Source organism: Chiloscyllium plagiosum, unplaced genomic scaffold (assembly GCF_037043375.1).
Source record: "Chiloscyllium plagiosum isolate Xiang-an unplaced genomic scaffold, Cpla_swu_hap1 HiC_scaffold_5, whole genome shotgun sequence".
Classification (NCBI taxonomy): domain Eukaryota; kingdom Metazoa; phylum Chordata; class Chondrichthyes; order Orectolobiformes; family Hemiscylliidae; genus Chiloscyllium; species Chiloscyllium plagiosum.
Genome location: NW_028270143.1, coordinates 63793017 through 63805886, shown reverse-complemented (window position 1 = coordinate 63805886; position 12870 = coordinate 63793017). Strand labels below are relative to the sequence as shown.

General features: G+C 40.0%; 1 protein-coding gene across 1 annotated transcript in view; it reads left to right on the top strand.

Moving 5' to 3' along the window:
• The window catches only part of LOC122550254 (contactin-associated protein-like 2), a 2045475-nt gene that overhangs the window by 1115230 nt on the left and 917375 nt on the right, over window positions 1–12870 (top strand). The gene's annotated exons all lie outside the window — the stretch shown is intronic.

The window sequence follows — 12870 nt, the reverse complement described above, 5'->3', positions numbered from 1 at the left end:
CACATGACCAATGTCATTTGTTGCAGTTTTGTAAACATATGATTCAATTGAAGCAGTCTTAATCTTAATAGCTTGAGAGTAACAATTCATTCTTTCCAACATGAAATAAAATGGCAGGTGTTTTTGAACACACAATAGTGAGATATTTCTCACTGAATCTTTTAAAGAACGTGTGAGTTCAAATTAAAACACAGCAATGTTGGAAATCCGTATCAATTAACACCTGAAATTAAAAGATCTTTAGTGTTTTAGTTGGGACCTTAATTAAAGGGGGCAGAGCTGAAGTGCTACATACAGTTTGGTATCCTAGTCTAAGAAAGGACATGCTTGGTTCAGCAAAGGTTCACCAGACAGATTCCCGGGATGGTAGGACTGACTATGAGGAAAGACAGGATCAACTGGGCATGTAGTCCCTGGAATTTAAAAGAATGAGGGCGGATCTCACAGAAACATATAAAATCCTGATGGGATTGAACAGGCTAGATGTGGGAATAATGCTTTCGGTATTGGAGAAATCCAGAACTAACGGTCACAGACTAAGAATAAGGGTAAGGCATTCAGGACTGAGATGAGGAAGAACTTCTTCAGTCAGAGAGTTGTGAACCTGTGGAATTCTCTCCCCATTAGAAGTTGTTGGGATGTATTCAACAGGGAGCTGGACGTGGCCCTTGTGACTAAACGGATCAAGGAGTATGTGGAGAGTGTGGGAATAGGATACTGAGATTGCTTGATCAACCATTATCATATTTAATGGTGGTACAGGCTTGAGGAGCTGACTGGCCTACTTCTGCAGCTATTTTCTAGGTTTCTATGTTTCTGTGAAGCAGGAGAGTACATGTCTAAAATACAAGGAATAATGGAGAGGAACAGATAAATCTGAAATGTATAAATGCTGGCTACCATCATAAATTGGGAGAGGCAAATATGCAGCAGGATCTGGGTGTCTTTGTGCATCAGTCATTGAAGCTGAGCATGCAGGTGCAGCAGGTAGTAAAGAAGACAAATGGTATGTTGGCCTTCTTTGTGAGAGGTTTTGAATACAGGAGCATGGATGTGTTGTTACAGTTATACAGGGCCTTCTAGGCCACACCTAGAATATTGCGTGTAGTTTTAGTCTGGTTTTTTGAGGAAGGATGCTATTGCTCTTGAAGGAGTGCAGTGAAGGTTTACCAGGCTGATTCCGGGAATGGCAGGACTGACATATGACGAGAAATTGACTAGGTTGGATTTGTTTTTGCTGGAGTTTAGATGAATGAGGAGGGATCTCACAGAAACTTATAAAATTCTCACAGGATGAGACAGGGTAGATACAGGGATGAAGTTCCTGATGGCGAGTGTGTCCAGAATCAGGAGTCACAGTATGAGGATTCAGGGTAGACCATTTAGGATGGAAATGAGGAGATATGTCTTCACCCAAAGAATGGTGAGCCTGTGGAATTCATAACCACAGAAGCAGTTGAATACATTGCATGTATTCAAGAGGGGGCTAGATATAGCATTTGGAGCGAATAGGATCAAAGGTTATAGGGAGAAAGCATGATTGGGCTATTGAGCTGGATGATCAGCCATGATCATGATGAATGGCATAACAGGTTCAAGGGGCCGAATGGTTTCCTCTTGCTCTAATCTTCTATATTTCGATGTTTAAAAAGGCAACTTTTTGATATATTAGCTCTAATGGCGTCACAAGGTGCTGTAAAGAGGAATGAGCCTTTGAACATTATAAATAGGTCACCTCAGTCTGGTGTGTGACCCAGTGATGGAAAATAAATGGATAAATGGAAGGGAGAATGCCATATTGTGTGTGGCACTTATTGTGAAACCAGCAGAACAAGTGAAACCAAATTCCATCAGAAGTTATGTAGCTGACTTTGAGATTTGAGACATAAACCTGCCCCAAGTCCCCATATTAATATTGTGTTGAACACCTCTGAGAATTCAGGGAATTTTAAAAGTGCACAAAACCTGCTAAGCAGGTTCAGAGCAAAGTTATAGAGAAAGGTAATAAGCTTTGGGCATTCAGGCATTTAGCACAAAGAATCTATCTTCTATATCTCATCTGGGCTGCAGAGGGACTTGAAGATCCAGTTGTCATGGTCCATGTGGGTACCAATGATATAGGTAGAAAGAGGAAAGAAGTTCAGCTGAGAAAATATGAGCAGCAAAGTGCTGCATGATAAAACAAAACCAGAGGTAATAATCTCCTGATTACTATTTGAGCCAGAACAAATTGCCACAGTGACAGCAAGATTTAAGGGGTAAATGTGTGGCTTAAAAATTGGTATCAGAAAAAGAAGTTTGAATTCATGGGAAAGAAAGGAGCTGGTCTAATGTGATGGGCTCCACCTGAATCACCAAAATAAAAAAACCCAGAAGAAGTGAGTTTGGTGGAAATCAGAAACAAAAACAGACATTTCTGGAGAAACTCAGAAGGTCGAGCAGCATCTGTGGACAGAAATCAGAGTTAATGTTGCAGGTCTAGTGACCCTTTTCAGAACTGATAGTAGCTAAAATAAAGTTTCTTTTCTGCGGAGTATATGGTGAGGGGAGGAGGTAAGGAATAAATGATAGGTGGAGATAAAGCCCAAAGAAAGTGAAGAACAGTTGGATAGACAAAGGAGTGGATAATGGTCAGCCTAGGAGGATGAATAGCTGCTCATGGAGATGATTAGTGGCTGACAATGGGTAAAAGCAAGCAATGTGATAACAAGGTTTGATGTATGGGGATTGGGGTAAGGACATGGGAAAGGTGTCTCAAGCCCTAAAATTGTTGATCTCAGTATTGAGTCCACAAGGGTGTTGAGTTCCCAAGTGAAAATTGGGACCTGAACAAAAGCCTTTTGAAAATACAAGTAAACCACAAATAACCCTAACCCCTTTATCAACATCCTTTAATTACATCCTTGAGAAATTCCAATAGATTTGTCAAGCACAATTTATCTTACATAAATCCACACTGACTGTCTCTGACCCTGCCACTGTTTTCCAAGTGTTTTGCAATTAAGTCTTCTATAATGGGCTTCAGCACTTTTCCCACTACCAATGTCAGGCTAAGTAGTCTAAAATTCTGTTTTCTCTACCTCCTTTTTCTAAAGAAAAATAGTGGGGTTACATTAGGCCTATAGAATCTTGGAAGACGACCACCAATGCATCCAATATTTTGAAGGCCACTTCTTTAAGTACTTGAATGTAGATTATCAGGTGATGGGAATTTATTGGCCTTTATGTTCACTTTGGCCTCGCGTTTCTTTTTTATATACTTATAGGTTCTCTTATTATCTGTTTTTATGCTGCATGATGGTTTACACTCAAAGTTCATTATTTTCTTTTGTAGTAATCTTGTGTTGGTTTTTAAAATGTTCCCAATCCTTTGGATTACCACTCATTGTTGCCACATTGTATGTTTTTGTCTTTCACTTTAATACTATCCTTACATTCCTTGGATAAACTTGATTGTTTTAATCCCTTTGCAGAATAATATGTAAATTAGCTCACTAAGCTGGAAGGTTTGTTATCAGACACTTTGTCACCATGACTCGGTAACATCATCAGTGAGAGTCTCTGGTGAAATGCTGGTGGTATGTCACGTCTCTCTATTTCTAGGTCTTGGTTTCTTAACGTAGGTGATGTCTGGTTCTTTTTTTCAAGGAAATGTAGATGGGATCAGAATGCTTATTTCTCACTGGGATTTATGTTTTGTGTCATAAACTGTTTTCTTTTAAGTGTCTACTGTTACCACATGGGGTAAACCCCTCTGACAATTTAAACCCACAACACAGAAAAGATTTATCCTGTGCAATAAAAGTGTAAATTCAAGAGGCCAAGCACTATTTAAAGTAAAAATTAACAACTTTATTTTTAATGTATAACAGAGAATAATTAACTGACAACTATTTCCTCTAATCTATATTTTACCTTCCCCTTCCAACACTAGTCTGATAAAACTCCCAATTGTGATTTACAAAATAAAACTTCTCATCTCAAAACCAAGCAGCTTTCAGTTTTCTCTGTACTCCTATCTTATTTTCTTCTTTTTAGGTGTTCTGCTTCCCAGGTTACTGATCGATCAAGGTATCTTTTAAGAGAGCTATTTTTCTGGGCAGTATGCTGATATTGTTAGCTTGGCAGTTCTCCTCCCAACTGTTAAATTTTCCACAATCTTATACCCCAAAGCATCAGATTGTGTCACTGGCATATAAGATTGTCAATATACTCAATTCAAACTGGATTGGTGTTGGTATTTTTGAGGTATAATTTAAACTGATTGGCCTAATTTGAATCTGTTTTGTTGTTTCCAGGCAACCAGCTACCCTAGTCTGGATTAGAGTGTTGCTGGAAAAGCACAGCAGGTCGGGCAGCAACCAAAGAGCAGGAAAATCGACGTTTCGGACAAAAGCCCTTCATCATCTATTCCTGATGAAGGGCTTTTGCCCGAAATGTCGATTTTCCTGCTCCTTGGTTGGTGCCTGACCTGCTGTGCTTTTCAGCATCACTGTAATCCAAACTCGGGTTTCCAGCATCTGCAGTCCTTGTTTTTAACCAGCTACCCTAGCTAACCCCAGTAGCTGGAGCACATGCTACAGTGTATCTATTTTCAGAACACTTGGTACTGTCAGGTAGTTTTTGCTAGCTTTTAACTCTCTTAAAGGTACAGTACACCCCCATCTTCATAACACTCCAGCTATCTATGTCTTCATTCTCTTGTAATTCCTCACTTAAAATTTACATAGTTGCTTCTTACACAAGTTTTTCAACCTTGAACTGAATTCTAAACTCTACCACATCGTGGTCGCTGCTTCTGAGATGATTTTTTACTAAACCTAGCTCATTGAGATCCAAAGTAGTCTCATCTCCGATTAGATTTACATATTATTCCAGAAAAATGTCTCAGATAGAGTCTAATAATTCTTCTTCACAGCTATGTCTGCCAGTGTAATCTTTTCATCTACATGACCGGCAGATGGAGATAAAAGGATCTTTTTCAGGATAACAGTCTGTGACTGGTTATGTTCCGCAGGGGTCAATTTTGGGACCACAACTAATCATGCTATATATTGACGATCCGGATGAAGAAACTGAGGGCATTATTACTATGTTAGTAGGTGACATAAAGCTAGGTGGTGGGACAGTTAGTCTTGAGGAAGCAGGAGGTCTGCAGAATGACTTAGACAGGCTAAGAGAGTAGGCAAAGAAGTGACAAATGGTATACAATGTAGTTATGTGTTTTAGGTTATGCTCTTTGGTAGGAAAAACTGAGGTGTATTTTTGAAATGGGAAAAGCTTCTGAAATTTGAAGCACAGAGAAATTTAAGAGTTCCAGTTCAAGATTCTCTAAAAGTTAACATCCAGGTTCAGTCGGCAGTTAGGACGACAAATGCAATATTAGCATTCATTTCTGGAGGAGTAGAATAGAAGAGTAAGGATGTGTAAGGTTGAGGGTGTATAAGGCTCTGGTCAGACAGCATTTGGAATATTATGAGCAGTTTTGGGCCCTGTATCTAAGGAAGGATGTACTGCCTTTGAGGGGATCCAGAGGAGGTTCACAAGAATCATTCCAGGGATGAAGGGCTTATCATATGAGGAGCAGTTGAGGACTGTGGGTCTGTACTTGATGGAGTTTAGAAAGATGAGGAAGGCAATCCCATTAAAACTTACAGAATGCTGAGAGACCTGGATGGAGTTGATGTGAAGAAGATGTTTCCACGAGCATAGAGATTAGTGGGCAAAGTCACAGACTCAGAGAGAAGGAATGACACTGAGATAACAAGGAATTTCACCAACCAGAGAGTGGTGAATTCAAGAAACTCATTGCCATTGAAGATTATGGAGGCCAAATCATTGAGTGTCTTTGAGATGGAGATAGATTGGTTCCAAATTAGTAAGGGGATGAACAATTGTCGGGAAAAGGCATGAGAATGGGATTGAGAAATACATTAGCAGTGGTGAAATGATGGTGCAGGCTTGATTGACTGAATGGCCTAATTCTTCTCTGATATGTTATGGTCTTAATATCACCCATGGTTAATGTAATGCCTTTTCTACATGTCCTCAATTGCTCCCGACTTATTTGGTATCCTAAAATGTAGCTAATGCTAGAGAATCAATAGACTACACTCACTGGTTTATCAGTCGTTGAAACTAAATTTTAGCTAATATCCATTACATTTGTAACAAGTATTGTTCCTGCAACAGTAACCCTGAGCCAAGTTGAATGCTCTGGGGACATGATTCGAATCCACGGCTGATGGTGAAATTTGAAAAATAATGTCTCGAATTAAAAGCTATTCTAATTGTTAACTTGTAATCATCATTGATTATATATTACTCCAGAGCCACAGCATTGTGGTTGACTCTTATCTGCAAATGACCTAGCAGTGCATTCGGTTCAGTGGGTAATTAGGTTTGGGTAACTAATGCCGATCTTACCATCGACACCTACTTTTCATGAAAGAATATACAATAATAGTTCAAAAGAAGATTCACCACTATCTCTAATGGGCAATTATGGATATACAATAAATGAAACCTGTCAAGAGTGTGGTGCTGGAAAAACACAGCAAGTCATGCAGCATCTGAGGAGCAGACGAGTCGACATTTTGGGCTTCATCAGGAATTCTCCTGCTCCTCGAATGCTGCCAGACCTGCTGTCCTTTTCCAGTACCACACTCTTGACTCTAACCTCCAGCATCTGCAGTCCTCAGATGGAATAAATGAAATGTTGCCAATGTCACTGATAAGAAGTAAGGGAAATCATTGCCCAAGCCTATGCTTTCCTGGTTAAGAAGACTTGGTCTTATTTTGCCAGCATGTTATATATTTTAACAGTTCTACAGATTGCCATGTTAATATCTGTTGCTAGGAATACTGATGAGAATCTGTCTGCTTGAAAACGTTAAGAAAAGATAACTACTATAATGGTGAGTGGTAGAATGACTGCAACCACTTGTACCTTGTTATTTTCTCCCTGTCTCAAATATGTTATGTGTGATTCAGTCTCTGTACATAAAATACTAAAAAGATGGACCACTATCATTGTGCAACAGGCATTACACTTCGTTACTGCATCAGAGGAAATGCCTTTCTATGTGCCAAGAGATAAGACAGCAAATATATAGAACAATTTTACTAGTAGTGTAATTACTAAAAGATATAAAAAGGAAAACTACAAAAACTGGAAATATGAAATGAAGGCACAAGATACTGGAAATGAGCACAATGTTGATTTGCATTAGTATGAGAAAAAAGAGATTTCTGGTCAGATTTTGCAGAAGTGATAGACGTTCTGCAGCTGAGGCTGGAAGTAGAGAATGACCAAACGTTATTAGATATTGGAATCTTGTATTTTACCAGCTCAGTGACTGCACTCGTCAGGGAACAGGGGTGGGGGAGGGGAGGGGGATGCTGCATCTCACTCATTTAGAACTGTAGCCTTCACCCAATAGCTGTTGATCAATCAGAGGCCCAGGGGTGCAACTGCCTCCACAGTGGCACCACTCAGAAAGGCTATTTCTGAGGTTGCACCTACAGAATGAATGATCAGTTCTCACAGAGCCAGTAAGTGGGGTCCAGTGGTGCCAGGGCCAGTCAGGCAGGCCACCACAATTGGGACTGAGAGTGAAACACTAAGAGCAAATGGCAACAATGTTGTGGGAGAAGCCATCGCTGTCAGTGTAATCTTCCCTGGGCCAAACAGTGCCCAAAAAGAAGTGCTGCCTCCCTCAGATCACAGGGATGGCTCTAGAGTTAACTTGGAAGACTCTACAAACAATGTAAGCCCAGTGACACTGGTAAATAATAGCTAAAGATGGAAAATACATTAAATGGCCCCTGCAGTGGATAAATTGGGTGCTAGAAAGTTGACCTGTCACTCATCACTGCTGTCACTGGCAAAATGACAGGCAGTAGGAAGATCCAGGATTGAGAGTGCGTTGCTGGAAAAGCACAGCAGGTCAGGCAGCAGCCGAGGAGCAGGAAAATCGACGTTTCATGCAAAGCCCTTCATCAGGAATCTAGTGATTCCTGTAGGAAGAGCCAGGCATATTACTGGCATGAGTTCTAACAAAATAATGTAACAATGTTGATAATATTTTCTGTAACATAAGAAGTGGGTGTGAATATTGTGGAATGGAACAATGCAACAGATATTTATTACATGTAACTAAGAACATAAGAACTAAGAGCAGGAATAGGCAATTAAACCCCTCAAGCCAGCTCCACCATTCACTGTGATCATGGCTGATTGCAACTTGGCCTCAACTGTACTTTTCTGCCTGCTCTTCACAACCCTTCAAACCATTTCTATTTAAACATCTATCTAACTCCTCCGTAAATTTATTGATTGTCCTGTTTTCCATTGCACTCTGGAGTAATGATTTCCATAGATTCACAGTCTTTGAGGGAATTAATCTCCTTATTTCTGTGTTAAATCAATCCTTTATTCAAAACTGTGGTCTCTTCTTCTACATCGTTCTAATTCTTTCCATGTCTATTTTGTCAATCCATTTGGGCATTCTATATTCCTCAAATTAGATCTCCTCTCATCCTTCTAAATTCAAGGGCGTATAGGCCTAAATTGCTGAATCTATCTCCATAAGACACACCCCTCATCTCTGGAATCGATCTAGTGAATCTTCTGAATTGCATCCAGTGCAACTACATTGTTTCTCAAGTAGGGTGACCAAAATTGTACTCAATACTCCAGATGCGATCTTGCTGATGCCTTATACAGTTGCAACAACACTTCTCTACCTATATACACTAATTTTGTTGCAATAAATGTCAAAAGTCCGTCTGCCTTCCTCATACATGCTGTATATTGCCAACTAGCTTCCTATGATTCATCCAAAGGACACATATTTCCCCCAACAACAAAGCACTTTGAAGGTTCTCTCCATTTGGATTAAAAATTGCCTTTCTATTCTTCTGACCAAAATGGATAACCTCACACTTATCCACATTAAATTTCATCTGCCAAATTTTGACTCATTCACCTAACTTATCCACATCCATTTATAAGTTTCTTATTTCCTTTATTGCAACTTACGTTCTGACCTATTTTGTTGTCATCTATAAATTTGACGACAGTACCTTCTATCCCTGCATCCAAGTCATTAATATATATTGTAAATAACTGGGGCCTGAGGACTTAACTCTGTAGCACCCTAGTTACAGCTTGCCCACCAGAAAAAGATCATTTTTTCCTGGCTTTCTAAGTAGCTAATACTCTATCCAAGCTAATAAATTACCCCAAATTCCATGTGATTTTAACTTATAAATTAACCTTTTGTGTGATATCTTGCCACATGCATGTCTAGATAAGCTACATTTACCTTGTTTGTTACATCTTAGATGAACTCTAGCAAATTAGACAAACATAGTTTACACTTCATAAAGTCAATATGACTAATGGATAGCATTTTGACTTAAAAATGGATTCTAACAATTTGTAAAAGACAGACATTAAACTTGCAGTAGATATTTTTCCAATCTGCTAGAACTTTTTTCACATCCAGGGAATGTTGGAAATTTATAGCCTGTTGGATCACCATCCCTGCTTCCACTTCCTTTAAGATCCAAGGATCAAGCCCTGAGAACTCGTCTGTCTTCAATCCCAAAATTATGTTCAGTACTTTTTCTCTCATGAAGATGTTTGTTCAAAGTCCTTTTCTTTCTCTAACTTATGCATTACTTCTTACGATTGCAATGGTATGTGTATCCACCATTGTGAAAACTGAGGTAAAATATTGATTTTGTGTCTCTTCCATTTCTGTGTTCTTCATTAATTCCTAGTCTCATCCTGAAATGGACTATTATTAACTTTAGCTATGCTTCTCCATTTTGTGTGCTTATGCATACTTACATCGATGTTCCCTTTTGTTATCCGTTTTTATATTTTACACTAGTTTTCCTTCATAATTTGCCTTTGTTCTTCTTAATTATCTTCAATAACCATTTGCTGATCTTTAATTTTTCCCCGATCTTCCAGCCTGCCACTTGCCTTTGCAATGTAGTATGCCATCATTTTTGTCTTTATGTTATCCTTAATTTCCATGCATAACCATGATTATTCCTTCTTTCTCTTACAATCTTTTTTCATCTTTGGAGAAATGTTCGTTGCAAAGTCTTCTTAAATATCTGCTGTTTCTCAGTCACCGCCCTTACCTTCTGCTTTTCCTGCCCAGTCCACCATGCCCAAATCTGTCCTCATTCCTATGTAGCTACCTTTGTTTAACTCCAGATCACTCGTGTGGGCCTCAAGTTACTTGCCCTAAAACTGACTTTGAAATTCCATCATGCCATGACCAGTCTTCCCTAGATGACCCTGGCATAATGACATGCTTACTATGATACATAACACAGCAGCTACCTCACACATTTCACTGGTTTAACCATCTTTAAAGCCAGTCCTTAGGAACTGGTAAAATTTAGCCCAATCTTTTTAATTTAGCCTTCATTATTGTTCTTTCCTCTTCAAATACAAAACTGAGTTATGCTGAAGTATTAAACTGTCATTCTATTTTAGATGCAGATTGGCTTGTTGTACATTTTGTTCAATTAAATTCTTCAGTGGCATATCTATTACATTCTTAAACTTCTTTAAGCAAATGGAACAGATCAGAAGAAGCTAGTAGTTGAGCCATAATTCTATTTCTGATATGGAGACACTGGTGTTGGACTGGGGTGTACAAAGTTAAAAATCACACAACACCAGGTTAGAGTCCAATAGGTTTAATTGGAAGCACTAGCTTTCGGAGCACCGCTCCTTCATCAGGTGCTTGGGGAGGATAAGGTTGTAAGACACAGAATTTATCGCAAAAGTTTACAGTATGATGTAACTGAAATTATATAATGAAAAATACCTTTATTAATTGTTAAGTCTCTCATCTGTTAGAATGATCATGTTAGTTTCATTTCTTTCATATGTAAATCGCAAAACGTTTTTTTAAAGTTCCATTCTCAAGTGAACTTTAACAATTGGTGTCAGCCCAGATGATGTATTGGGTATTAGCACCCCTCTGTGTTGCTGTCTGCCATAATGTTTAGATGATTCTAATCTAAAAAATGAATTAACAGAATCTTACATGGATTCATGCAGTTTTTGAGCAAAGTACAATATAACTGTGCAAGTACAAATTCACCCCACAAACGTGTGTGTGTGCATATAGTGCAATGGGGTCACCTGTAGTGTGACATGAACCCAAGGTCCCGGTTGAGGCCCTCCCTATTGGTATGGAACTTAACTATCAGCCTCTGCTCGCACACTTTTCACTGCTGCCTGTCCTGAAGTCCGCCTTGGAGGATGGTCACCCGAAGGTCCGAGGTCGAATGTCCTGGACCGCTGAAGTGTTCCCCAACTGGGAGGGAACACTCCTGTCTGTTGATTGTTGTGCGGTGCCTATTCATCCGTTGTCGTAGCCTCTGCTCGGTTTCCCCAATGTACCATGCCTCAGGGCATCCTTGCTTGCAGCGTATGAGATAGACAGCGTTGGCTGAGTCACATAAATACCTGCCACATACATGGCAAAGAGTCACTGATGAAACTATATAGTGACATCAACAAGTTTCATCCCACCATTAAACTCACCATGGACTACTCTCTACTATCTGTCTCATTCTTGGACACATGCATCTCCATCAAGTATGGGCACCTCAGCACCTCACTCTATCGCAAACGCACAGACAATCTCACAATGCTACATTTCTCCAGCTTCCACCCAAAACATATTAAAACAGCCATCCTCTATGGACAAGCCCTACGCATACACCGGATCAGCTAGATGAGGAGGAACGTGACAGGCACCTGGAAGTACTCGGGTTGCCCACATAAGAACAGGGTACAATGTGCAACTCATTGACTGCCAGTTCCAATGTGCCACAGCAAGGAACTGCAATGACCTCCTCAGGAGACAGACACATGCTGCAACCAACAGGGTACCCTTCGTTGTCCATTACTTCCCAGGAGCCAAAAAACTATGCCATGTTCTTCGCAGACTGTAACATTTTATTAATGAGGATAAGCACCTCGCCAAGACCTTCCGCACACCACCACTACTCACCTTTAAACAATCACCAAACCTCAAACAGATCATTGTCCGTAGCAAATTGTGCAGCTTTCAGGACAACTCCATACAACTTTGTCAAGGTAGATGCTGCAAGACGTGTCAGTGTGGACATGGATACCACCATTACGTGTGGGGACACTTTCCACCATGTATGTAGCAGGTACTCATGTGACTCACAACGTTGTCTAACTCATACTCTGCAGGCAAGGATGCCTTGAGGCATGGTACATTAGGGAAAACATACAGAGGCTACAGCAACAGATGAATGGGCACGGCACAACTATCAACAGACAGGAGTATTCCCTCCCAGTTGGGGAACACTTCAGCGGCCCAGGACATTCGATTTCGGACCTTCAGGTGACCATCCTCCAAAGCGGACTTCGGGACAGGCAGTAGCGAAAAGTGGCCGAGCAGAGGCTGATAGCTAGGTTCCGTACCCAAAGAAGGGTCTCAATCGGGACCTTGGGTTCATGTCACACTACAGATGACCCTATTGCACTACACACACACACACACACATACATTTGTGGGGTGAATTTGTACTTATAGAATTACATTGTACTTTGCTGAAAAACTGGATGAATCCATGTAAGGTTCTGTTAATTCATTTTTTAGATTAGAATCAGGCTTAACATTATGGCACAGACAGCAGCACAGAGGAATGCTAATACCCAATACATTGTCTGGGCTGACACCAATTGTTAAAGTTCACCTGAGAATGTAACTTTTAAAAAAACGTTTTGCGATTTACATATGAAAGAAGTGAAACTAACATGGACATTCGACCAGATGAGAGACTTAAACAATC